General features: G+C 45.3%; 1 long non-coding RNA gene and 1 pseudogene across 1 annotated transcript in view; one reads left to right on the top strand and one right to left on the bottom strand.

Annotated features, from left to right (window-relative positions):
• LOC139007011 (uncharacterized) overlaps window positions 1–25,345 on the top strand; it is a 57,787-nt gene extending 32,442 nt beyond the window's left edge. Inside the window, exons 2-3 of the long non-coding RNA XR_011470819.1 lie at window positions 799–1,661; window positions 22,137–25,345. This is a non-coding gene — a long non-coding RNA (uncharacterized lncRNA). The remainder of the gene's footprint in view (window positions 1–798; window positions 1,662–22,136) is intronic.
• Window positions 18,332–19,004, bottom strand: LOC139005426 (U2 small nuclear ribonucleoprotein A' pseudogene; annotated as a pseudogene).
• Window positions 25,346–27,276: the final 1,931 nt, after the last annotated feature.

Raw genomic sequence — 27,276 nt, 5'->3', positions numbered from 1 at the left:
GCTCTCACTCCTACTCAGTCTTTAATCCTTTGTAAGTTAATTTTTGTGAGGGGTGTAAGATAGGGGGTCCAATTTCATTCTTTCGCATGTGAATATATAGTTTCCCCAATACCAATTATTGAAGAGACTTCTTTCCCCACTGAGTATTTTTGGCTCCTTTGTCAAATATTAGTTGACCATCTATCTGATTTATTTCTGGGCTTTCAATGCTGCTCTGTTGGTCTATTGTCTGTTTTTAGGCCAGTACCATACTATTTCAATTACTATACCTTTAAAGTAGTGGTTCTGACTTTCTTGTTCCACAATATACCTGAGAGATAGAAAACATTCCCTTGAGGAAGAGTGGCTCCCTATGTCTGAGGGAACTACATATTTCATTATACTATTAGCAATTTATGCCAGGACAACAGGCATACATTCATATTGTTCCAGGCAAACTGGAACATATGGCCACCATAATTACAGCAGTGATTTTCAAATGGGGAAAGGACTTAATCTCTAAAAGAGTTATGAGTATGTTAAAATCGCTAGAGGTATAAATATCAGTTAAGGTCTAAGTAGAAAGAGAGAAACCACGGTGGTTATTTTAAGAGAGAAAACTTCACATAAAGAATTGTGAACCAGCCCTAACTGGTTTGGCTCAGTGGATAGAACGTCGGCCTGCAGACTGAAAGGTCCCAGGTTCAATTCTGGTCAAGGGCATGTACCTTGGTTGCAGGCACATCCCCAGTAGGGAGTGTTCAGGAGGCAGCTGATTGATGTTTCTAACTCTCTATCTCTCCCCCTTCCTCTCTGTAGAAAATCAATAAAATACATTAAAAAAAAAAAAAAGAATTGTGAACCAGTGACTGAGAGAACTGAAGGATCAGAAGGGAACACTGAAGTTTTGTGGAGGTAGAACTGCAAGAAGCAAATGCCACTCCTAAGGCTGGGGAAGAAAATATGTTGGGATTATTTGAATCGTGGTGCCCTAAGGAGAGACCCCGCCTCCCCAAGGAGCTGGAAATCGATCCCTGAGGATGAGGCACTGGCTGAATGGTGCTGGTACCATAGGAGCTTGGAGGATGTCTCTACAGAGCTGCGAGTCAGCTTTGTGGAGAGAAGGTGCCAGCTGGCTGGTGGTGGTATCTCTGAAGGAGCATAACGAGACCAGTGTGGAGAAAGTAGAAAAGAACTGACCTGCAGTCAAGTGTTGCTACTGAAGCCCAGTGTTGATGACAGAATGAAGAATGATTGCTATGGGGACACCGACAGGAACAACGAGCAAACAGGAATAAGTGAATCCCTCATCCTTCCAGCTTCCAGTCTCCCTGTGGAGTCTCTGTTAGAAGATCCTAATGGAAAGAGCTGGCAGAAGATTAATATGATTTGCAGAGTCCCGGGCACAGCAGCGTAAAAGAGAGCAAAGAAGGGTATAAACTTAAGGAAATGGCTTCATAACCAACACATTTCATCCGTTTGGCTACTCAGCATCCATTCAATTCTTCTACATATGTTGAATGTCCATAAAAGAACAAAACAACTTTATGCCTTTGATGACAAGATACTTTCCTTTGTACAAATAAAGACATTCTCATTCTCTCCCCATAATGAGAAGACACAAAGTCCTGATACCCATTGTATCCACCCCTGGGTAATGAGTAAAGTATCCTTATTTGAAGGTAGGTGTATAGCTGGTTTAAAAAATAAGCACTCTTTCATCCTATGCTATGTCTCATTAGAGTGAGGACCCAAATATTTTTCATTTTCCAAGAGAGAAAAGGATTCCATTTTTAACAAATTTGTATTTCTGAAAAATAGCTTCATTAATCTTCAGGTGCTACTGTTGCCATAGATCAGGGGTCCTCAAACTCTGGCCCGTGGGTCACATGCAAATACAAATATTGTATTTGTTCCCATTTTGTTTTTTTACTTCAAAATAAGATATGTGCAGTGTGCGTAGGAATTTGTTCATAGTTTTTTTTAAACTATAGTCCGGCCCTCCAACGGTCTGAGGGACAGTGAACTGGCCCCCTGTTTAAAAAGTTTGAGGACCCCTGCCGTAGATAGTCAAGGAGCACAGCTAGGGAGTCTCCTCCATTGGCCAAGATGGGGCAGGGGTGGAGGTTCATACAGAGTATGCTAAAAGCTAGAAAGATGAATGGACAGAGCCCAAGCCTGCCAAAAGCTAGCAACATAATTGGTTAGAAAAAGAAGATCCTCCCCTCCCTCTCCCTATAAGAACCATAGGCTTGAGCAGGAGGGAGATGGTCTTTGAGACAGGAGTCCACCATTCTCCCAGGTCACAGCACATGAATAAAACCTCTTTCCTTTTGCACCTGCAACTGTCTCACAAGTTTAGCTTTTGTTGCAGCAAACAGCCAAACCTGCATTTTAGTTATACTACCTCAGAATGTTATTCCACTTATAATGCTATTGATACCGAACCCAGGTTTGGCTGCCTCCTGCTTTGAAAACCAATACTTGAAAAACAATATACCAATACTTGTGGTATATTTATACCACAGGTGCTGGTATAAAAGAAAAAAAGGTTTATTCAAGAGCTGGCAGCCTGAGAAGATGGGAGATTGTTGTCCCAAAGACTATCTTAACATCTCTGTGCAGGCAGGGTTTTATAAGAAGGAAGAGGGAAAACAGAACAGAGCGATCAAGGGGCGGGGATTGAAAAGTTCTCTACATGCAGACTAGCACAATCCATTCTGATAAGGACCTTGAATCAGGTCAAGCAATGGTCTGGTGCACATTATCCTGGTTTTATGTCATCCTGGTTTTACAGTTGAAGGTTAGCAAATTTCCTGAAGCTGGAATGTCTGAAGGTTAGAGTCTGCTTCTTTTGAAGTTAGTTCCTAGAATATGACATTTTTCTGTAAGTTACATGGTAGTCAAAGTCGGCAAGCAGAAGTTGATCTAGGTCAGCTGACTTTTTGTGGTTAGTCTGTTCTTAGCTGGGATAGGAACTAAAACCTGCTAGTTCCCCATAACGTTCCGGATACATGCTGTTAGCACTTGTTAGTTCTCATTATTTCTATGACATGGCTGCCAATTTCTTCTGCTATCTGAGTTAGCATTATTGATTACTATAGCAGTGTAAAGCTATACAGCCCGTTACACTATGTTTACCAGACTTCTGTTTATTCCAGTAGAGACCCTGTCTGCCCTAGATGGTTTGGCTCAGTGGATAGAGTGTCATCCTGTGGACCAATGGGTGCTGGGTTCGATTCCAGTTAAAGGCACGTACCTTGGTTGCAGGCTTCTCCCCAGCTCAGGCCCTGAAAAAGGAATTGCTTTCTTAGACAGGGTCTAAGAAAGACAGAGAAACATTGATGTGAAAGAAACATATTTATTGGTTGCCTCCTGCACACGCCCGACCAGGGCACGGTTTGAGGAGGAGCCTGCAAGCAAGGTACATGCCCTTGACTGGATTCAAGCCCTGGACCCTTTGGTTTGTAGGCCGACACTCTATCCACTGAGCCAAACTGGCTAGGACTGTTTTTATGATTTTAGAAAGAGGAAGGGGGTGGGGGACAGAGAGAGAGCACGGGGGGGGGGGGGGGGGAGGGGGGGGGGAGAACTGGGATCGAGCCTGATACCCAGGCATGTGCCCTCACTGGGAATTGAACTGATGATCTCTTAGTGCACAGGACAATGTTAAATCTACGGAGCCACACTGGCAGGGCCAATTGGCTACTATTTATTTTTATTGTATTTTTTATTGATTCCAGAGAGGAAAGGAGAAGGAGAGAGAGATAGAAACATCAATCATGAGAGAGAATCATTGATCGGCTGCCTCCTGCATGTCCCATACTGGTTGACTAAGCCCACAAGCTGGGCATCTGGCCTGACCTGGAATCGAACCGAGACCTCCTGGTCCACAGATCGATGCTCAACCACTGAGCCACGCCAGCCGGCCCAATTGGCTACTCTTAATAGCCTTTGGCCCACTAGTACTAGGCTTGTTCAGGTAAAGTCAATTCATTGAATTGGTAGCTATAATCCCTTAATCCTAAATGTCATATATTTAATAGCTGCTTCCTTTCAGGTCTAGAAGATTTCCCAGAGCATATTCCCTGTTACTGAATGACCAAATTTCAATCTGTGAGCTTTTCTTCTGAGCTTTAATATCTTGGATCTAAAAGGAACCTGGATTTGAGAGAATAGATGTCCTTATTTTCAAGGCAGCAGGTGCTTCTTTCTAATTCTTTGAAGTCAAATATTGACAAAGGCAAGGATGAATTGACTGTTCTAATCTTTGTCAATATCACTTATTTACCAGGTTCTTATGCAAGAACAAATTCTTGCTTTTAAAAATTTGGTTCCATTAAGAAGGGTAATACATACATCACTTACACTCTTCCCACTAAAATAAAACTGCATCTGTATCTGGCATTCTATTGAATCACTTAGACAGTCTTTACTCTGATAATTGGCATAATTATGTACAGAATTTGAAGTCCCAGGACCTGTTCTGGATCATCACTCAACTTCTGTGACTAACCATTCTTTCCCTTAGGTCATATCCCTATAGACAGTTTTGTGAATTTAGGATGAAAGGTCCTGCCCAATTGATTTACAAACGTAATTTGATAATATTGAATAGAACCTTAGGGCTGTTGTTATGAACCAGTACTTCTCAATTTTGCATTTGGCTATGAATTAGCTGAGTATCTTGTTAAAATGTGGATTCTGATTTAGTAAGCATGGTGCAGAGTTTGAGATTCTGCATTTTAGAATAAATTCCTAGGTAATGCCAGTGATACTAGTCTATAGAACATAATTTGAATAGCAAGGTTCTAGGTTGAGTAAGTAGCATCTCCATGCTTTTCAGCATGCTCGGGGTAGGTGTCATGAACCCTTTCAAAGGCAGATTTCTAGAACCTGACTGTGCACAGGTTGTGACTTTTGATATTGGCTAATAAGAAAAGTAATAAGTAATGGCAGCTTTAGCACATAATTTGTGTCTACTCTGTACTGAAAATCCACTAAAATGATAGTAAATGCTTTAAAAATAAGATAATAAATCTCAAGGAAAAAGAGAAGACTTGCAGTAATGAAATTTTTAGGAACTAGAAAGCAAATGGACAAGTGGTAAATGATTTAGCAGAATTGAATATGTTGAATAACAAGCCAGCAATGGAGAACCTAAGAAGCAACTCATTTACTTGGGGGAACTCCCAAAGATATCTCTGGAAATTGGGGTAAAGGAAAGACTGAGAAAAGGAGAATTATTTGAAAGCCTCTTAAGGAACAGATCATCAGACCCCTCCTAAACATATACAGCAACTGTCCCTCACACCTGAGATGAGGGGGTAAAACAGTGAATATTTAGATGGGGATGGGGGAAGGCACTTGACAGAATTGAGAGCATGGATATTGTACTGAAAATGGAATGGAATGAAAATAATGAGAGTTGAAACCCTGGTTTCTGCCTTCTTACTATATTTGGCAACCAGGATGGTGGCAGCCAGATACCCTCCAGGTGGGAGACTGGAAAGCTTCTCTGGGGAAGCTTGTTGAGTGTGTTTCCCTCCACATCCCGCGTGGATCAGGGTTCAGGACCTGGAAGTGGAGCCGCACACAAATGAAAGAGAAAAGACACGAGATAATTTGGAAATATTGGGGGACCAGGCGAGTAAGTCCAACTTAGGAGGAAGGACTTCCACTGGTACTCAGGCCTCACCAAGCTTTTATTGATCTGGGATATACCCATAGCATAGCCCTTAGGCAGACGACCCCTAGCAACAGGCAGACTAGCCCATCAGCAAGGATTTACATAATAATAAATGGGGAAGTTGCTTCAGCTACCACTGTCTAGACCAGGGGTGGGCAAACTTTTTGACTGGAGGGCCACAATGGGTTCTTAAACTGGACCGGAGGGCCGGAACAAAAGCATGGATGGAGTGTTTGTGTGAACTAATATAAATTCAAAGTAAACATCATTACATAAAAGGGTACGGTCTTTTTTTTTTTTTTTTTTTTAGTTTTATTCATTTCAAACAGGCCGGATCCGGCCTGCTGGCCGTAGTTTGCCCACGGCTGGTCTAGACAAACAGAGGTGGCCTAGCTCCCACCTTTGCTAGGGCTTCAAAGGCACCCTGCCTTGGGGGGGGAGGGGGGTTCTCTGTCTACACTTATCAGCTAGTGAAGACAATAAATGGTTTCCCACAGAAGCTAACAAATCCAAGAGAAAAAAAAAAAGGCCTAGGACACCAATACCAGGGATCCACTGAAACAGTCCAGTCACAATGTTAAGTGTGAACAAAAGCTAAGGATCAATAGACATTAGAAAAAAACCACAAGTGTGGAATTCAGAGACCAAAATGGCTGACAAAATAAAGCTACCTGCAGAAAGTAGAAAACACAGCATACACAAATACTCTCAATATCCTCAGAAAAATAAGAGAAAAGATTGCACACATGAAACAAGAAGAGTATGCTATTAAAAGAGAACATCCAAAGAACCAAAAGGAGCTCTTGGGAATCCGAAAAGCATCAGTGAAAACTCAATGCGAGGACTAGAATATTAAGTGAGAAGAAATCTCTCTTTAAAAAAAAGCAAATACATGGAATGCAGAAAAGAATAATATAAGCAGTAACCTCCAAATAATAATTCTAGAAAGAGGGCACAAAAATAGTGGTGGTGGTGGTGTGTGTGTGTGAGGGGGGGGGGGGGGGGGAAGGGGGCGGGGGGGATATGATTTTTTTTTTTAATTCAGTAAATTTTTCTAGAAACAAAGGACATGAATTTCCAGATTGATGGGTCCCTGGAGCGCCCAGCACAATGGGTGAAAGCAGACCCTCGCTGTGGTACTGGGGCAGATCAGAGTGAAAGTAGAGAGCAGCGGGGACAAAGAGAAGATTCTATAGACTTCCAGAGAGGAAAACATGATTCTTGCCACTGGTCAAGATTCTTGCATATGGTGTCAGATTTCTCAGCAGCAATGATGGAAGCTAGAAGAGAAAGGAGATATGCCTTACAATTTCAGAACAAAAAGAACTTTCCATCCTGGAGTTCTTCATCCAGTCACTACCAGTTAAATATGAACATAAAGACATTTTCAGATGTGGAAATTCTCAAAAATATCATCTCCCATGCACCCTTTGTCAGGAAACTTCTCCAAAATGAGTGAATTAACCAAGAAAGAGGAAGACATGAGGATCCAGGGAACAGTGGATCCAACACAGGAAAAAGGCAAAAGGAATCTCTGGGATAATTTAAAAACTTTGTAATTATCTTGTTTTATTTAATTTGGCAAAGAAAAAGAAGTGTTATCTGTTGTCACAATAACTACCTTAGAACTGTGACCCTTAAATCAGACAGACATAGATTTGATAGTACCCAAGCAGATGCCGTTTAAAGATCTATAAGACTGGCAGCAAAAAAAAAAAAAAAAAAAAAAATAAAGGACTGGCAGCAATAAATAGGGAGAATATGAAAATAATTCAGCCTAGAATGTAACTGGAAATGATCTTTTGGATCTAATCAGTGGATGAGGCAATGTGGATGGGGGTTTGCAGACTTAAACCAGACATGAAAATTAGAGGTCACACAATCAAATGCAGGGTCAGAGGACTGTGTAAGAAAGAGGTAGGGACATTAAAAGAGCCTTCTAGCATTACTTGTCCTCCATCATTATGAGAAAATTCATTCTAGATGTTGCTGAAATAAACTTCTAGTCTCAAGATGGAGCCCGCTGCTGTCTAGGGTGCTATGCCAGAAAACTGAATTTTGGGATTCCTGTATATGCTCTGCTTGACCAGAAACGCAGTGTATCCAGTCAGCCAATCCCAAACGCTAGGCCAACTCTGGACTTTCCATTTATTTCCTTAATCTTGTTCTTTTATCTTTCTAAATAAGGTCATACATGCAACCCCAGCCAACTATGCCCTGTTTTGACATTAGAACTTCTAATGCTCTCCAAAACTCACTCCTGACCAAAATCCTTCAGGAAAAGTGCTCCACTGCCTGTGAAACACTGCACTCCCCCAATCCATGGGTTGTCTTCCATGAGTAAAGGACATCAAACCCATTGCTAAATTGGCCCTGGCTAGTGTGGCTTAGCTGGTGGGGTATTGTCTCATGCACTGAAAGGTTGCTGGTTCAATTCCTGCTCACCTGGGTTTGGGGGCTCAATCCCAGGTAGGGGGTACGCAGGAGGCAGCTGATCAATGTTTCTCCCTTCCTCTCTCTTGAAAAAACAACTCATTATTTTTTTTTCTTTTTTTTAAATTTTTTTTTTATTTTAATAATTTTTATTTCTTAAAGTATTACAAAGAGTATTACATATGTCTCCTTTTTTCCCCCCCTTGACATTCCCCCAGCCCCTACCCCCCGCCCCCCCCCCCGCCCCGTGTCTTGTGTCCATTGGTTAATCTTATATGCATGCATATAAGTCCTTCAGTTGGTCTCTTAATCCCCCCCCCCCCAACCCTCCCCAGGCTTCCCACTGTAGTTTAACATTCTGTTCAATGTTGCTCTGCTTCTGTATCTACCCCTGTTCATCAGTCCATACTGGTCCCCTTTATTTGTCCCAACCTCACTGGAGTAGTCTCAACCTCACCAGGGCCGTCTGAGCCTCACCAGGGCCGTTTCAACCTCACCGGGGCCGTCCCTACCTCACGGGGGTCGTCCCTAGCACACCGGGGCCGTTTCAACCTGACCGGGGTTGTCCCTACCACACCGGGGCCGTTTCGATCTGACCAGGGTCGTCCCTACCTCACGGGGGCCGTTTCAACCTCACCGGGGTTGTCCCTACCACACCGGGGCCGTTTCGACCTGACCAGGGTCGTCCCTACCTCACGGGGGCCGTTTCAACCTCACCGGGGTTGTCCCTACCACACCGGGGCTGTTTCAACCTCACTGGGGTCGTCCCTACCACACCGGGGCCGTTTCGACCTGACCAGGGTCGTCCCTACCTCACGGGGGCCGTTTCAACCTCACCGGGGTCGTCCCTACCTCACGGGGGCCGTTTCAACCTCACCGGGGTTGTCCCTACCACACCGGGGCTGTTTCAACCTGACCGGGGTTGTCCCTACCACACCGGGGCCGTTTCGACCTCACCGGGGTCGTCCCTACCTCACGGGGGCCATTTCAACCTAACCGGGGTTGTCCCTACCACACCGGGGCCGTTTCGACCTGACCAGGGTCGTCCCTACCTCACAGGGGCCGTTTCAACCTCACCGGGGTCGTCCCTACCACACCGGGGCCGTTTCAACCTGACTGGGGTCGTCCCTACCTCACGGGGGCCGTTTCAACCTCACTGGGGTCGTCCCTACCTCACGGGGGCCGTTTCAACCTGACCGGGGTTGTCCCTACCACACCGGGGCCGTTTCGACCTCACCGGGGTCGTCCCTACCTCACGGGGGCCGTTTCAACCTCACCGGGGTTGTCCCTACCACACCGGGGCTGTTTCAACCTGACTGGGGTTGTCCCTACCACACCGGGGCCGTTTCGACCTGACCAGGGTCGTCCCTACCTCACGGGGGCCGTTTCAACCTCACTGGGGTTGTCCCTACCACACCGGGGCTGTTTCAACCTGACCGGGGTTGTCCCTACCACACCGGGGCCGTTTCGACCTCACCGGGGTCGTCCCTACCTCACGGGGGCCATTTCAACCTAACCGGGGTTGTCCCTACCACACCGGGGCCGTTTCGACCTGACCAGGGTCGTCCCTACCTCACAGGGGCCGTTTCAACCTCACCGGGGTCGTCCCTACCACACCGGGGCCGTTTCAACCTGACTGGGGTCGTCCCTACCTCACGGGGGCCGTTTCAACCTGACCGGGGTTGTCCCTACCACACCGGGGCCGTTTCGACCTCACCGGGGTCGCCCCTACCTCACGGGGGCCGTTTCAACCTCACCGGGGTTGTCCCTACCACACCGGGGCTGTTTCAACCTGACTGGGGTTGTCCCTACCACACCGGGGCCGTTTCGACCTGACCAGGGTCGTCCCTACCTCACGGGGGCCGTTTCAACCTCACTGGGGTTGTCCCTACCACACCGGGGCTGTTTCAACCTGACCGGGGTTGTCCCTACCACACCGGGGCCGTTTCGACCTGACTGGGGTCGTCCCTACCTCACGGGGGCTGTTTCAACCTCACCGGGGTCGTCTCTACCACACCGGGGCCGTTTCGACCTGACCAGGGTCGTCCCTACCTCACGGGGGCCGTTTCAACCTCACCGGGGTCGTCCCTACCTCACGGGGGCCGTTTCAACCTCACCGGGGTCGTCCCTACCTCACGGGGGCCGTTTCAACCTCACCGGGGTCGTCCCTACCTCACGGGGGCCGTTTCAACCTGACCGGGGTTGTCCCTACCACACCGGGGCCGTTTCGACCTGACCGGGGTCGTCCCTACCTCGCGGGGGCCGTTTCAACCTCACCGGGGTCGTCCCTACCTCACGGGGGCCGTTTCAACCTGACCGGGGTTGTCCCTACCACACCGGGGCCGTTTCGACCTGACCGGGGTCGTCCCTACCTCGCGGGGGCCGTTTCAACCTCACCGGGGTCGTCCTTACCACACCGGGGCCGTTTCGGCCTGACTGGGGTTGTCCCTACCTCACGGGGGCCGTTTCAACCTCACCGGGGTCGTCCCTACCACACCGGGGCCGTTTCGACCTGACCGGGGTCGTCCCTACCACACCGGGACCGTTACAACCTCACCGGGGCCATCCCAACCTCACCGGTGCCATCCCAGCCTTACCAGGGAAACAGGAAGTTTGGCCCTCTGTCCCCTGCCGGCGGCTCCCCACTAGACAAAATCTCCAGGCGTTCCTGGTGGTTGAACATCCAGCATTCCTGCCCTCCACCAAGTGCACAGACTGCCTGTCTGCTGTCCCCCAGCGCCCCACATGAGATTGGGACCAGTGGGCATGTTTGTGCGCTTGCTGGTACAGCAGTTCCACAGTGCCGGCCGAGTCAGGCCCAGCCCTGGCCGGCCCCGGACCCGATTCTGCCCCCCGATTGCGTCCCTCCCAGATGCAAGGAGTTGAAATCTGCAGTTTGTTGGGTTGGGCTCTGTACTTGGTGTCACATCCTACTCAGTCTCAATGTTCTTTCTCTCCTTCCAGTTGTAGAGCTTCCACTGGGCCAACTTTCCCATGGTTCTGTATGATAGGTGTTTGTCTGATATTTGGTAGTTTCGATGTTGTTGTGTGAGGTAGCACGCACAGGTCTCTTCCTTATGCCGCCATCCTGGTTCTCCTGGGTCTGCTTCTTGAGTGTGTCTCTCATGGCTGCGAGCAGTTGAAGTCTGCAATTTGTTGGGATAGGCTGCAAAAGCGCAGGTGGGTCTTTTTGTGCACCTGGCACAGCTTGGATGGGGATGTAAATTGATTAGGGCTGAGACTCAGGGAGTCGCCATGGCGGAGCAAATAGCACTAGCTGAGTCTCCGCGGCCCCTTGACTCTCTGCCAGGGCTTTGTGTCCCCCAGTGCCGGCGAGCAGCTGTGCAACAGAGTCTCCCTCGCTTTCTGATGGCTGCAAGGCCGTGCTGCCTCTCCCCGTAGGGTCTGGTGCTTCATGATCCCGCCTGAACCAGCTCAGTGGATTTGAAAGTTTGCAAAAGCAAAGGCGTTTCTACTTGTGAGTCTGGCACAGCCCAGATGGGAATGTAAATTGCGTAGGGCGGGGTCACAGGGAGTCGCCGGGGCGGAGACTCAGCGGCCCCTTGCCTATCCAGGACACCAGGACTTTGCGTCCCCCAGTGCCGGCGAGCAGCCGAGCGCCAGAGCCTCCCTCGCTTTCTGACCGCTGGAAGCCCGTGCCGTCTCTCGCCTTGGGGCCTGGGGCCTCAGAGACCCGCCCGACCCAGCTCAGTGGATTTGAGAGTTTGTAAGAGCACAGTCATTCCCTCTTGTGCCTCTGGCACAGCCCTGAGGGTAGGGCGGGGTCACAGGGAGTCGCCAGCGTGGAGGAAATAGCGATGGCGGCGTCTCCGCGCCCCTCGCCTCCCCGGGGCCCCAGGACTTCTTGTCCCTCGGTGCCGGCGAGCAGCCGCGTGTCAGAGCTTCCCTCGCTCTCCGACCACTGCAAGGCCGTGGCCGCCTCTCCCTGTGGGATCTGGGGCCTCAGAGACCCGCCCCGAGCAAGCCCAGAGGATTCGAGGGTTCGTAAAAAACCGAGAATCCATTTGCAGCCCCCGTGGCGTGTGACTGCGTACCTCTGGTTTTGGTGCCTCCGTAGCTCCCACTCAGTCTCACTGCGCTTCTTTCTTTTCCTCCAGTTGTAGATCTCCCACTGGGCCAACTTCCCCATGGTTCTGAGTGGCGGTTGTTTACTTCATAGTTGATAGTTTCAATGATGCTGTGAGAGAGCAGCACACACAGGTCCGCTCCCTACGCCGCCATCTTGGTTCCCCCTTCAACTCATTATTAAATTGATTTATTTTTGTCATTTGACAATGTCTACAGCTATAAATATTCTTATCCCATCCAAAGTCTCAGATCTATACGCAATCTCACCTACCCAAAAGGTCAATGTTAAATTACTTGGGAGGAAATAATTTCCTCCTTTGTGGGTAAAAGTCTGGAGAGATTTACAGTTAACTATAGAGATGGCCAAATAAACCAAACCCCGAATTATTGCTATTTTGAATTAAGTTTGGGAATACTCTATAGCTATATAATATTTTAAGTATTTAGGACATATAAGAATTTGGCATATTAAAGAACAACAGCACAACAGGCTAACAGTTATGCCTTATAATTCTGATTTTAAAATGTATAATGAGTATTTGTTAGATTTATGATTTTAAGATAAAAGAAAGCTGTTAAATTCACAAACTGTATTAGAAAATTTAGGGTAACTTGACTTTGCCATATTTATATGTTGTTAGGTTATTTATAAGTCTTAAAGTTTGTTTATTAATTGCCAGGGTTCTTGTCCCAGCATCAAGAAGGGTTCAGGAATCTGGAAAAGGGGCTGTGCGTAGATGACATAGGAATCCGAGGACTAATAAAGAGTCCGGAGATGAGATATAATTTTGAAAGGCATTGGGGGTCAGAGGACCTTCAGCTAAAGGAACTGAAGACTCCCTCCTTGTCTAGGACCCTTGCTTTTATTAACACAATTTGTCCTAAGGCAAGGTGGAGGTAATACACTTAAAGGGTAAGGTTTCAGAGGGTACAGAAGCATTGTCAGTTTGGGGAATAGCCTATGGCTGTTCAGGTGTTTGGCCAGTAGGAGGCAATAACATGGAGATTAAGATGCCCTTTAACTGTCTGGCAGCCACAATCAGTTTCCTATTCAGGTTTGGGGAAATGCCTTTAGCCATTCCCAACAGGTGACTACATGTGTGACTCAACCCTGTTGAGTCCCCAAGTCTCATCAACCTTTTGATGAAACTCTTGAAATTATGACATGCTGGAATTGGGTTCCCGGCAATGAATCACACAGTACACTTTAAAAAGAAGTTAAACGTTAAATTTTTAATGCAGTTAAAAATTTTCAAGGGAGTTTAATTAGCAGAAACAAATATTAATCAAACTTCCCCTTAAAACTGATAAAATTTGGTACATTTGATGGATAAAATAAAATCTATAAATAATTTATTAAAGAAAATATGTTTTTAATTACAACTTTAGTAAGTTAAACATTAATTTTAATAATCAAAGTAGCCCAATAAAAGTCTTTCCTACTCATATATGTCTTGCTCAAGGACACACACATACTTACATGCAAATTTCATTTAATATCTATCATTGAAAAATGGGCCTGGAGTCCAAGAGATCCTGGGTACTGATCTAACTCCCACATGAATAAAAAGGATACACCTTTTATTGATGAAAGAGAGAGAGAAAGAAAGGGAGAGAGAGAAACATTGATTAGCCACCTCCTATATGTGCCCCAACTAGGGATCAAATCGCAATCTGGGTATGTGCTCTGACCAAAAATTGAATCCACTACCTTTTGGTGTATGGGACATCTCTCCAACCAACTGAGCCACAGGACTTGCTTGATTTTGTTTTAATGCACGTGTCTAGGGTTAGCAAGAGCAAAGACCTGGGTACTCATTCACTGACAGTGGGGAATAAGGGTAATTTGGTAGTTTATAAAAAATATTAAAAACCCACATAAATTATGCATATCCATTGGATTAGCATTTTTATTCATGAAAATTTATTCTAAGGCAATAATAAAATAACAACTTAAGTGTTAAACTGCTTTGCAGTGCTGTGGATAATTGCTAAAAATTGGAAAGAATGCAGGCAGCCAAGAATAAATTAAATGTGGCATATTAATACAATAAGAACTATGTGATCTAAATATAACATGAAAGATATTTAGTAAATATGTATAAAGAGAAAAAAGTATGAGATAAACACTGTGACCCATTTTTATTTTTAATAATTTTTATTTTTCAATTATGGTTGACATACATTATTTTTTTTTCTGCATGGAGTGATACTTTTCTTTTTTTTTCTCTTTTAAATTAAATCTTTATTGTTCAGATTATTACAGTTGTTCCTCTTTTTCCCCCCATAGCTCCCCTCCACCTGGTTCCCACCCCACCCTCTGCCCTTACCAACCCCCCCCCCCACTGTCCTCATCCATAGGTGTACGATTTTTGTCCAGTCTCTTCCCGCACCCCCCACACCCCTTCCCTGCCCCTGAGAATAGTCAGTCCACTCCCTTTCTATGCCCCTGATTCTATTATATTCACCAGTTTATTCTGTTCATCAGATTTTTTATTCACTTGATTTTTAGATTCACTTGTTGATAGATGTGCATTTGTTGTTCATAATTTGTGTCTTTACCTTTTTCTTCTTCTTCCTCTTCTTAAAGGATACCTTTCAGCCTTTCATATAATACTGGTTTGGTGGTGATGAACTCCTTTAGCTTTTTCTTATCTGTGAAGCTCATTATCTGACTTTCACTTCTGAATGATAGCTTTGCTGGATAAAGTAATCTTGGTTGTAGGTTCTTGCTGTTCATCACTTTGAATATTTCTTGCCACTCCCTTCTGGCCTGCAAAGTTTCTGTTGAGAAATCAGCTGACAGTCGTATGGGTATTCCCTTGTAGGTAATTGAGTTTCTTTCTCTTGCTGCTTTTAAGATTCTCTCTTTGTCTTTTGCTCTTGACATTTTAATTATGATGTGTCTTGGTGTGGTCCTCTTTGGATTCCTTTTGTTTGGGGTTCTCTGAGCATCCTGGACTTGTAAGTCTATTTCTTTCACCAGGTAGGAGAAGTTTTCTGTCATTATTTCTTCAAATAGGTTTTCAATATCTTGCTCTCTCTCTTCTTCTGGCACCCCCATAATTCGGATGTTGGTACGCTTGAAGTTGTCCCAGAGGCTCCTTACACTATCTTCATATTTTTGGATTCTTTTTTCTTTTTGTTTTTCCGGTTGGGTGATTTTTGCTTCTTCGTATTTTAAATCTTTGACTTGATTCTTGCGATCCTTTAGTCTGCTGTTGGAACTCTGTATTAATATTCTTTATTTCAGTCAGTGTATGCTTAATTTCTAGTTGGTCCTTTTTCATAACCTCGAGGGTCTCACTAGATTTCTTGAGCGTCTCACTACATTTATCGGCGGTTTCTAGAAAATTCTTGAAAAACCTTGTAAGTGTGGTTTTGAACTCTTTATCCAGTAGTTTGCTTTCCTCCATTTCTGTCATTCGTGACCTGTTTCTTTGTCTCCGCATTTTTTTATGCTTCCCTGTGTTGATAGAGTGGCTTTCTGTGCTAGGTGTCCTATAGAGCCCAGTGGCTTAGCCTCCCCAATTACCTGAGGTGGACACTCTTGGTGCACCCCTTTGTGGGCTTTGTGAACAGTCTTCTTGTAGTTAAGCCTTGATTGTTGTAGGTATCACTGGGAGGAATTGACCTCCAGGCCAATTGGATGTGAGAATCAGCTGTGTCTATGGTGGGAGAACTTCTGTGCTGGAGACACCCTTCTGGGGCAAGACTTGCTTCAGTGGAGCTTTGGTGCTCACTGAGTCTGCCCCCTGAGTGTGTCCCTTATGGATCTGAGGAGTTGTAATCTGGATGGTCCCACTCTGACCACTGGGTACACTGGCTCTTGGATCTCTAAGGAGGTGCTAATTTAGCCTCTGCCTGAGGCTACCCAGCAGGAGCTACGGAGAGATCTGCAGATTCCTCTTCTTTGTTTGGGGTTTGGAGGTGCCCAGATGAGGCCCAGCTGTGAAGCAATGCAAGCTGCTGTGTGGCCTTGGGCCTTCTTTTGGAAGTTCTGGGTCTCTCTGATCCAGCTGCAGTTTGTTAGGTAATTTTCAGATTGCAAATGGCCAGGCCTTTCATATGCAAAAGATTCTGTGCACAGCTTGGGTGGCGGGGGGGGGGGGGGGGGGGGGGTCTCAGGGGATCAACAGGGCCGAGTAAGCAGCTATGGCTGCTCCTCAGGCCTACCCTAAGAGGCCCCGAGTGTCAGTGTCCCGGTAATCGCTGCAAGCACCTCTGAGAGAATGCCGCCCTCGAGTTCTGACCTATGCCAGACAGTCCAGTTTCTCCCCATATGAGTCTGGGTCCCCAGAGACTCGCCTGGAACTGGAGTTCAGAGCAGTCAGGAGCTTGTGACTCCCTCCCGATTGAAAAAGACAACTGCGTCCTCAGTTGCCAGCCCTTTCTGCGTGTGCGTCTGTACCTCTGCACTTTACTTCCGCAGCTCCTCTGAGTCTCAGTGTGCTTTTCTCTTTCCTTCTAGTTGTAGAATTTCCACTCAGCCAGCCTTCCTGTGGTTCTGGATGATGTCCGTTTTGTCTTTTAGTTGTATTTTTGAAGTGGTTGTGCGAGGCAGCAGTTTCCCATGTTTACCTATGCCGCCATCTTGATTTCTCCGACATACATTATTATATTAGTTTCAGGCATACCTCCCAGTCATTAGACATTGCATAACTTACTTAAGTGATCATCCTAATAAATCTCCCACCCATCTGACACCATACACAGTTATTAGAATACTAGAGGCCTGGTGCATGAAATTCATGCACTCAGTGTGTGTGTGTGTGGGGGTCCCTCAGCCCAGACTGTACCCTCTCGCAGTCTGGGAGCCCTTGAGGGATGTCCGACTGCCAGCTTAGGCCCGCTCCCCGCCACTGTGCTTGCCAGCCATGAGCCCAGCTTCTGGCTGAGCGGCGCTCCCCCTGTGGAAGCACACTGACCACCAGGGGGAAGCTCCTGCATTGAGCGTCTGCCCTCTGGTGGTCAGTGTGCATCATAGTGACCAGTCGTTCCACTGTTTGGTCGATTTGCATATTAGCCTTTTGTTATATAGGATTATTGACTATTTTCCCTACGCTGTACTTGACATCCCCATGACTATTCTGTAACAACCAATTTGTACTTCTTAATCCCTTTCCCTTTTTCACCATTTCCTCAACCTGTCTCTCATCTGGCAACAGGCAAAATGTTCTCTGTATTTATGAGTCTGTTTCTGTTCTGCTTGTTCATTTTGTTTTTTAAGATTCAATTATTGATAGATATGTACTTATTGCCATTTTGTTGTTCATATATTTGACCTCCTCCTTCTTCTCCTTCTTCTCCTCCTCCTCCAAGAAGAGCCTTTAACATTTCATATAATACTGGTTTGGTGGTGATGAACTCTTTTAGCTTTTTTTTTTTTTGTCTGTGAAGCTCTTTATCTGTCCTTTGATTCTAAATGATAGCTTTGCTGGGTAGAGCATTCTTGGTTGTAGGTCCTTGCTTTTCATCACTGAATATTTCTTACCAGTCCTTTCTGGCCTGCAAAGTTTCTGTTAAGAAAATCAGCTGACAATCTTATGAGAACTTCCTTGTAGGTAACTAACTGCTTTTCTCTTGCTACTTCTAAGATTCTCTCTTTGTCTTAACCTTTTGCATTTTTATTATGATGTGGCCTGGTGTGGGCCTCTTTGGGTTCATCTTGTTTGGGACTCTCTGTGCTTCCTGGACTTGTATGTCTATTTCCTTCACCAGGTTAGGGAAGTTTTTTGTCATTATTTTTTCAAATATGGTCTCAATTTCTTGCTCTCTCTCTTCTCCTTCTAGCTCCCCCATGATGAGAATGTTGGTATGCTTGAAGTTGTCCCAGAGGCTCCTTACACTATCTTCATATTCTTTTATTCTTTTTTCTTTTTGCTGTTCTGATTGAGTGTTTTCTTTCTTTCTTTTTTCCCCCCACACAGTGAGTATCCTTTATTTTTACTATTTGTAGAAAAAGGCATTTAGATTTCCAAATTTATATAAAAAAATGACTAGCAGCTGTTTGGAGCATTTCAACAATACTTATGAATTCCTCTTTGCTGACATAAATAAGGCTATTATTCCATGTTCACAGAGTAGAACTTGTCCCAAGTGAACATGTTCTACATCCTGTGGATACTCAGGCCATGCTGCTCAGGACCGATTTGTGACTGTGTCTTTTTCCATTTCCTCGTTACCATCATTGGTGGGGTCTGCTTTGTGTTTGCTGCAGCAAGTCCTTCAGAGGCTTCACTTCAGCCAGAGTTGATGTATTTGCTATGGTGTTCTTGATTGCGTCTACTTCCCCTGGAGATGGGCCACCTTTATTTCTGTCAATTGGCAAACCAGTACCTGGGTTGAAAGTTTTGCTTCTTCTGGCAATATCCTTTGCAAATTGTGCACCCTGTTTGCCCTTAAACATTTTCTTTGCTTCCTGACACTCTTTTAGTTTCACTTTATGGAAATCCAGTATTCTGACTTGTGAAACTTTATAAATTACGTACAGTCTATACTGTTTCTTATTTGTTACAGGATTTTTAAGAATACTTAGATAAGTCAGTGATTTGAGAGATGCCAAAGGGTCCAGATCACATCCCTCACCTGTATGGCATATTCTAATTTTGTCCACCAATAATGTTTTCAGTCCTCTCAACAAAGGAAACCCATCCAGTTTCCTGACTTCATTGTCAGAAAAATCAGTAGCATCAAACTGGTCCAAGTTTGCACCCAGACAAGAACTTTATATCCCTGGAGGTCAAGCTCGCGGTCCTACGGGGTTGGTGTACTGTGTTGCCTGCTTGATCAGCTTCCCCATCAGTTTCACCATCCTGCCGCCTCCTGCTGATTAGGTGTTTTCTGCTTCCTTATCTTCTCAGTCTCTGATTTTGATCCTCTGCTTCACCTACTCCACTGTTAATTCCCTGTAATGTATTCTTCATTTCAGTTCATATATTCTTCATTTCTCACTTTTTAAAAATGTTTTCTAGTACCGCTTTTATACTTCCTTAGTGTTGAATATGACTGCTACTTGTGCTGAGCTTGGAAGTGCCCAGGCAAGGCCAAACTGTGAGCCAAGGCCAGCTGCTACTAGTGCCAGGCCTATGGTCACATAGCAAGAGGTACATGGCTCAGTGAGGCCAGATGCTGCTTGTTTGAGAGATTTTAGGAAAATCTGAAGCATGAGCCAAGACTGGACATTCCTCTATGGAAAGGCCACTGGACACAGCTTGGGTGGGCCTGAAACTTGAATGGGGCAGGGTCTCAGGGAATCATCAGGGTGGGGCAAACAGTGTGAGCCAGGTTATTGGAGTCTCAAGTATGGCACCTACATGCCTGCTTTGTTGGGATCAGGGCTTATCAGAGGAACAATGGCCTCTGCCAGCACTTCTGTCTGGGAGAAAGCTGCCCCTTAGCTTTCACCCCATATGTTTCTGGTGCCTTTTGAGCTGCTGCCTCAGGGCTGCAGCTCAGGAGTAGGTGGGTCCTTTAAGAGAAACTGCCTGGGACTCCAGCAGCCTTCTTCTCATTCAGCCCCACTCCCACTGGTTTTTTACAGCCAGAAATTATGGAGACATCTCTTCTTGGCACTGGAATCTGGGCTGGGGACCTGGTGTGGGGCTGAGACCCCTCGCTCCTCAGGGGGGACCGCCACAGCCTAGATATCCCTCCCAATTTTTATCTGTCACATGTGGGTGTGGGACCAGCCCATTTTGAATCTCCACTCCTCCAGTCTCAATGTGGCTTCTTCTTTAGTTCCTTAGTTGGAGGACTTCCATTCAGCCAGATTTCAGGCAATTCTGAATGATGGTTGTTCTGTAGTTTAGTTGTATTTTGATGTGGTTGTGGGAGGAGGTGAGTACCATGTTTACCTATGCTGCCACCTTGACCAGAAGTTGTGACCCATTTTTAAAGCATATACATGTATTAAAAAAAGTCTGCATGTATGGTCAGAAAAATATTAATATTTTATCTTTGAGTGATAAAATTATGCTTATGAGTATGTCCTCATTTTTTGTTATTTATGTGTTCTAATGTCTTATAATGAGTATATTTTGCTTATATAATAATGAAAAACAGTAAAAGGGCATGCTCATGTGTGCATGTTCATGTGTGTGTATGTGTGTGTTTTGCTTCTTTGTTCATTTGTTTTAAGTCATGAGCAAACCTTAAGGTAAACTAGGAAAAAAAGACAGACCTTAGTATCTCATCTAGCAGGTAAGGTTTCCTGAATGTATAATGGAGCACTCCCTTTGACATCCACGCAGGAACAACATAAACAACTTGCTATAAGGGGCAAATATGCCTGACAAATGCACCTTACCTTCAGGCAGCAAATAACTATGTGACATTCATCCCACAAGCATAATTGAACACTTCCTATGAGCTGGACATGGTGCTATGGGTGGGGTACAGAAATGAAAATAGTGTCCCTGCCTTCAAGGAGCATAGTCTATGGAGAAAGATCACCAGGCACAATGATATTGAAGGATGGGAAGCATGCAGGCTGTGGAGTTGAGAGGACAGTCACCTCACACGGGAGGGACTCAGAGAAGGCTTCCTGGAGGAGATGACGCTTAAAGAGAGCCTTGAGTAAGTAGAAATTGCTTGTGGGAGAAGATGGGGAGGACATTCCAGGGTGTGCTTTCCCTTCTAGCAATTTCTAGGATAGGTGTTGATCTCTATAATAGAGACTGAAAGGCGAGGTTGATTTTAACCTGAGCTGCAGATCCCTGTGATGGAAATAAAATTCTCTAGTCTTCCCAGGTTCTCATCTACAACCTTTTAAAAACACAAATGAGTAATACAGGGGAAGATCAAATCATGTTTATGGATTTGTAAACCATCCTGGTTTAACTGGAATGAGAGGAGTGCACAGTGGTTGGACAAATCAAGTAGGTAAAATTACCTGGATTTTTAAAAGTGTACTCTAAATGCCAATTTAAAAAAATGTATGGGATTACAACTTTGATGGGGAATTGGCTTAGAGAAAAGAAGTAGAGATAGAAATATAAATAATAGAGGACACAAGAACTCAGTAATAGGATGGAACATGTTTAAAACTGCCATTAGTCCCTAGCTTACCATGATACCCTGCTCTTCACCGAGATTATCTTTCTTAATCCTCAAAAGGACTCTGAAAGGCAAGATATAATTAACCTCGTCTTATCATTTCACACAGTGATATCTGGGTGGCAATTTGAGAAGAGGAGGTATCATGAGCCCTCATGAAATTGTACAGGTGGAGGTTTAGTTGCAGCATGAACAGTGGAGTGTTCCCATGTGGAGAGACCAGCCCTCCTAGACTGAGGGCAGTGACCCCCTCACATTTATTTGTTCATGATCAAAGTGCAGAATGCCATTTAGAGACAAAAAAATCAATAACATGCTTGAGGCAGATTTGGCTTAGATCCGGGCTATTGGCTGTGTGACTTTGGACAAGTTATTTAACCTCTCTAAGTCTGTTTCTTCTTTTACAAAAAAAAGAGAAATAACACTTTAAATTTTTTTTTTATTAACACTCCGGTGTGGGGTGAATTTCCCGCCAAAATATAAGATGGCGCGGGCAATTATTTAGGTTTCCCGCGCAAAATCAGGGATTTTTATGATACCTATTACCCCAATGGGTATGAAACGGTTCGCAAACGCAGGTAGGTATCTTTATGAACGGCAAACAAACAAATAATTGGTAATACGCAGTTACAATTGGCCCGAGTTTACACGTTTCCCGCACTCCACCGCAAATCTATATGAACCGAGTTAAGACGGCTCCCGCGGAGTACGCGCAATTCACGCGAGCCGACTTAACTCGTTTCCCCCACTCCAAGTGTTAACACTTTAAATTTTTAAAGGCATTAACGTATGTGTGTAAATGCTTAGCCCAGGGCTGGGCATATAGAAAGGACTCAATAAATGTTGGCTGCTGGTATTATTTTATTTTTTTCTCCTATCTTGTCTGCAGGCTTTCAAACCTAGAACAGAGGCAAACTCCTACTTTGAAAGAGCTAGTGACCTGACAGTTACTTAAGATGTCCTTTTCTACTGGAGACTCAAAAAGACACTACCATTTGCATATTAGAATGGCTCTGCAGTAAACATTTCCCTTGTACCTTTGTCTCATATGAACAGTTCAGTCATTCACATTTAATTTTCTACAAATGCTATAAAAACCAACCTGACATCCCCTCTGCCCACACTATTGGCTGTGGGTGTCTTACACCCTTAGGCCACGTGAACAAGAATCTTGGGCTTACATTGAATGAAAGGTTGTCTACCATTTTCTACTTCCAGCAGGAGTGTTAAAAGGGAAGTCATTTATTCTAAAACTGGACATTGGAAACCGGAAATATTGGGTTGTCTCTTCAAGCATACTCAAGACCTTCATATTTAGCCAAGTCTTCTGAATCATATTTATTACTAGAAGCCCAGTGCACGAATTTGTGCATCGGTGGGCTCCCTTGGCCTGGCCTGTGGGGATCGGGCTGAAAGCAGCTCTCTGACATCCCCCGAGGGGTCCCAGATTTCGAGAGGGTGCAGGCCAGGCTGAGGGACCCCACTGGTGCACGATCAGGGCCGGGGAGGGACTGTGGGAGGGCTCCAGGGTATGTCCAGCCCATCTCACCCAGCCCCGATCGGCCAGACCCCAGCTCTGCCATTATAAAATTTACAATGGATATGCACTTAACAATAGACCCTCAAAAAAACATGAAGCAAAAATGAACAGAATTGAAAGGAAACTCAACAATTACAGTTGGAGATTTTAATGTTCCTCTCTTGAGTATTAATAAAAATATTTAGACATAAAATTAGTAAGAAAAGGAGACTTGAACAACATTATCAACCAACTTGGCCTAACTGATAGTTATAGAACACTCTGCTCAACAATAGCAGAATACACTTGTTTTCAAGCACACAAGAAACATTTTCTAGAATAAATGGTATGCTAGGTCATAATAAATCTCAATAAAATGTAAAAGATTGAAATCATACAAAAATTTTTCTGCAACCACAGAGGAATTAAAATAGAATTCAACAACAACAAGAAGAAATTGGAACAACCAAGATGGCAACATAAGTAAACACCTGTACTTGCCTTTTATTTTTTTACAACCACATCAAAACTACAACTAAAAGGCAAAACAAATATCATCCAGAACCACAGGAAAGCTGGCTGAGTGGAAGTTCTACAAGAGAAGGAAAGAAAAAAGCGCATTGAGACTGGTAGGAGATGCGGAGGTGTGGAGGCGCATGCTAAACAGGCTGGCAACTGGGTGCGCTGTTGTTTTTTTCAATCAGGAGGGAGATACAAGCTCCCAATTGCTCTGAACTCCAGTTCTGGGCTAGACTCTGGGGACCCAGACCCATACGGGAAGAAACTGGACTGTCTTGCATCTGACTGGAACACAAGGGCGTCTTTCTCTCAGAGGTGCTTGCAGCGATCATTGTTCCTGCATGGGGCTGCGGGACACAGAGACCTGGGGACCTCTCTGGGGCAGGGCTGACTGGCAGCCATTGCTGCTTGCTCCACCCTGGTGATTCCCTGAGACCCAGCCCCACCCAATTTACAACCCCACCCAAGCTGTGGGAAGCAGCTTTTGCATATGAATGGCCTGTCCTTTTGCAACCTAAAACCTAACAAACTGCAGCCGGGTCAGAGAGCTCCAAAGCTTCCAAAAGAAGGCCTAAGCCATAGCAGCAGCAGCCTGCATTGCTTCACAGCTGGGCTTCATCTGGGCACTTCCAAACCACAAACAAAGAGGAGGAATCTGCAGATCTCTCTGTAGCTCCTGCTGGGTGGCCTCAGGCAGTGGCTGACTTTTCACCTCCTTGGAGATCCAAGAGCCAGTGTACCCAGTAGTCAGTGTGAGACCATACCAGATTACAACTCTTCACATCCATAAGAGACACACTCAAGGGGCAGACTCAGTGAGCACCAAATCCCCACTGAAGCAAGTCCTGCCCCATAAGGATGTCTCCAGCACAGAAGTTCTCCCATTGTAGACGCAGCTGGTCCTCACAGCCAATTGGCCTGGAGGTCAATTCCTCTCAGTGATACCAACAGCAAACAAGAAGAAATTGGCAAACCTCTGTTTCTTCATGTAAAGGAGAACAGAAGCCAATATGAGAAATGTTAAGAACTACCGAAGCCGTTCTGCCCTGGGAAGGGGAGGCTCTTTCAGGCTCCTGGTTCCAGGTCTGAGCCCAGAGCACATGAAAAGCTCCACGAAGAGGCTGTGGACAAGTATAGGCAAAGTTGTCAAAGGACAACCCTACGAGGTTGGCTGGGGAGGAGAAGAGGAAGACATTTTTTTTTAGAGAAGGAGGATTGCAAAAGGCAGGAAATTATTTTGCCCCAAGCTATGCCAGTGCTGGAGAAGGAAGGGCATAAACAGAGATGGGGGAAAAATCACATGAACAGAAACAGCGATTGTGGTGAGTGGCCCCTGGTTCTCAGACAAACCTCTACCCTGTGAAAACACAGTGCCATTCCCTCAGGCTTGCAAGAGGGGCCACCTGAAAGAACCAAACAGGCAGAAAGACACTTTTCACTAGGAACAAGGATCCAGCAGAACACATCAATATTCTAAGACAAAGATCTCCAACTAAGCCACCAAAAAGTGTCATAAATTGAAGATGAAGAAAGACCTGATTAAATATACCTCCTCAAGAAAAAGGAACACTCGTGCACTGCTGGTGGGAATGCAGACTGGTGCAGCCACTGTGGAGAACAGTATGGAGTTTCCTCAAAAAACTAAAAATGGAACTCCCATTTGACCCCGTGATCCCACTTCTAGGAATATATTTCAAGAAAACAGAAACACCAATCAGAAAGGATCTATGCACCCCTATGTTCATAGCAGCACAATTCACCATAGCTAAGATCTGGAAACAGCTTAAGTGCCCATCAGTAGATGAATGGATTAGAAACCTGTGGTACATCTACACGATGGAATACTATGCTGCTGTAAAAAAAGAAGGAACTGTTACCATTTGCAACAGCATGGATGGAACTGGAGAGCATTATGCTAAGTGAAATAAGCCAGTCAATGAAGGAAAAATACCACATGATCTCACTCATTTATGGATAATAAAGACCATTATAAACTTATGAACAAAAATAGATACAGAAGCAGAGCAGCCTCGAACAGACTGTCAAACTACAGCGGGAAGACCAGGGAGGGTTGGGGGGCAGGAGGGGGGTGGTAAGAGATCAACCGAAGGACTTGTATGCATGCATATAAGCATAACCAATGGACATAAGACACTGGGGGGTAGGGGAGGCCAGGGGATTGTCAAGGGTGGGAAAAAAAGGAGACATATGTAATACTCTTTGTAATACTTTAAGCAATAAAATTTAAAAAATAAAAATAAAAATAAATAAAAACCAGCTGACAGTAAAATAAATAAATAAATAAATAAATAAATAAACCTCCTCAAAATGCTGCCAGTAGCAAAAGGGAAGAAACCTCTATTCTTGCTTGAGCAGATCTTGGTGGAAGGACATGCAACCACTATAAAATTAGATTCTGTAGAAAACAGTCACTGCCTCCAATAATTTGAAGAGCCACAGACTTGGAGAGGCCCACAACCTCAATGAGCATAAAATGCTGTCTTCTATCTGCATAAGTTATCTCTTAAATGTCCCAATCTGCATGCCTTTTATATTTGGTGAATCTCTACTGCATTCTTGCCATGGGACAGATGAGTCTTCTGAGGACACCAAGGTCTCATCTGCCTGAACACACAACACAGCTATAACTCTCAAGTCTAGCCACCTTCCCAATGTACTTTCAGAAAGTGACCCCTGGTCCCTCCTGCTCTGGAAGCTCTAAACTTCACCTTCTTTTTTCACCAGCCAAAGTGAATCTCCTTGCCTTAGGGGAGAGGCTCTGCTTCTCTGAAACATTATGTGCACCCACAAGTCACATTCTCTTTTGCTTTTCCACCCAAATTCTGTAATTTCTCCAAAGGTATTGGGGTTAGGAAAACTAAAGCTGAAGAAAGTGCAGGAAATGTACTTGTTCTACTCTGTCAATATCTCACCCTAGGTAAAGGAGTACAAGCTGGCTCCCTACTTGAGTGCGGAAAGGGGAAATAGGAAACCAAAAAGCAATGAAAATGTGTAAATTAATATCTCAAAGTATTAACTAGCCATAGTCTCCCAGTTGTAAATTTTTGTGTCTTCAACAAAGAAAATTTAGGAGAAACCAAGATGGCGGCATAGGTAAACACCGGAGTTAGCTGCCTCGAACAACCACTTCAAAAATACAACTAAAAGACAGAACGGACATCATCCAGAACCACAGGAAGGCTGGCTGAGTGGAAATTCTACAACTAGAAGGAAAGAAAAAAGCATACCGAGACTCAGAGGAGGCGCAGTGCGGAAGTAAAATACTGAGGTGCGGAGGTGCATGTGGAGTGGGCTGGCAGCTGAGGGCACGGTTGTTGTTTTCAATTGAGAGGGAGTCTCAGGCTCTGAGCTCCAGTTCCGGGCGAGTCTCTAGGGACCCAGACTCATACGGGAGAAGCGGGACTGTCTGGCATTGGTCAGAACCCGAGGGCAGCTCTCTCCGAGGGGCTTGCAGCGATTACCCGGACACTGAGAAGCAGAGCCTCTAAGGGCAAGTCTGAGAGCAGCCATAACTGCTAGCCCCGCCCTGTTGATCCCGTGGGACCCGCCCTGCCCAAGCCCTGCAGGGAGGCTTTTGCTGGATAGCCTCAGGCAAAGGCTAGATTAGCACCTCCTTAGAGATCCAGGAGCCAGGAAGCCCAGAGGTCAGAGTGGGACCATCCAGTTTGCAGCTCCTTGGAAACATAAAGGACACACTCAGGGGGCAGACTCAGTGAGCACCAAAGCCCCACTGAAGCAAGTCTTGCCCCAGAAGGGTATCTCCAGCACAGAAGTTCTCCCACTGCAGACACAGCTGATTCTCACAGCCAATTGGCCTGGAGGTCAATTCCTCCCAGTGATAACTACAAGAATCAAGGCTTAACTACAACAAGACTGTGCACAAAGACCACAAGGGAGTGCACCAAGAGTGTCCTCCTCAGGTAATTGGGGAGGCTGAACCACTGGGCCCTAGAGGACACTCAGCACAGAA

This window comes from Myotis yumanensis, unplaced genomic scaffold (assembly GCF_028538775.1).
Source record: "Myotis yumanensis isolate MYYU_CA2020_CCGP unplaced genomic scaffold, mMyoYum1.0.hap1 SCAF_3, whole genome shotgun sequence".
In the NCBI taxonomy this organism is placed as follows: domain Eukaryota; kingdom Metazoa; phylum Chordata; class Mammalia; order Chiroptera; family Vespertilionidae; genus Myotis; species Myotis yumanensis.
This window is presented reverse-complemented; position numbering and strand designations above follow the sequence as displayed.